The sequence below is a fragment of the Penaeus monodon genome, chromosome 34, assembly GCF_015228065.2.
Source record: "Penaeus monodon isolate SGIC_2016 chromosome 34, NSTDA_Pmon_1, whole genome shotgun sequence".
Taxonomy (NCBI): Eukaryota; Metazoa; Arthropoda; class Malacostraca; order Decapoda; family Penaeidae; genus Penaeus; species Penaeus monodon.
This window is the reverse complement of record NC_051419.1, coordinates 4,196,994-4,197,964: the sequence shown is the minus strand read 5'-3', so window position 1 is coordinate 4,197,964 and position 971 is coordinate 4,196,994.

Here is a 971-nt window from a genome sequence, read left to right as displayed (position 1 = left end):
GTTTCATAAATTCACAAGCATGTGTGTGAGAAAAGAGTGTTTGTCTTTAGCGTTGTCATTTTGTTCCCCTTCGGAGGTCCGCGTGGGGTCGACGCCGAGGGTGGGCGAGGACTTCTCCGAGTGGCCTTTGATCGGTTCTACGAAAGGAGCGGTACACGACCTCCGAAGGACGACTCACTTTCGCCAACGAGACCAAACTCTGCGGCCGCTACGTGGTCGTCCAGCGCGTTGCCCCCAAAGTGGAATACCTGGAGCTGGCTGACGTCAAGGTGTTCGTCCATCTGCCCTGAAGACTGATATCTCTGATTATGCTTAGTAAATTTCTCTTCAGGTCATAAATTTGGTGTTGACAGCAGTGCGTGATGAGTTATCTTGTATAGGAGGTATGGTTAGTATGCATATTAAGAGGATTGAAACATGTATAAAGTGTGTAGGAGCAATATCTTACCTACTTCATATAAGGGAAGTTAAGAGCTTCATAATTGTCTTAAGGAATATGTACCTTACTTTTGTCTTCAACCTTTTGGAAGCCATATATGGATATATAGATGATGGAAATGCCGTTATGTTTCGATGAGTCCTGAATTGGGTAACTTTTTTCGTAATTGTCGAATCTTTGCTTTACTTATGGGGCGGCATTGTTGGTCATCCTTCGATGCATATAGATTGTTCTCGCAGCAAACGTGTTCATCTTTGAGTTTTTGTGTACTAGACGTGTAAACCCATCCGAACCTAAAAATTAAGAAAGGCATCAGTAAATTTGAATGCTGACCACCGTCTCTATTACCAGACCTGTTAAATAAAGGAATGAGCTTGCTTCCCTCTCTGTGTGACATCAATATTCTAAAGCTAACATCTTCAAGTATACATGGGAAAAAGAACTTTCTATGTTGGGAAAGAGATCTACAGTCAAGTGAAGAGGCGTTTCATTCTTAAAAAAAGACTATTCTTTCTTAAACCCAAATAAAAAA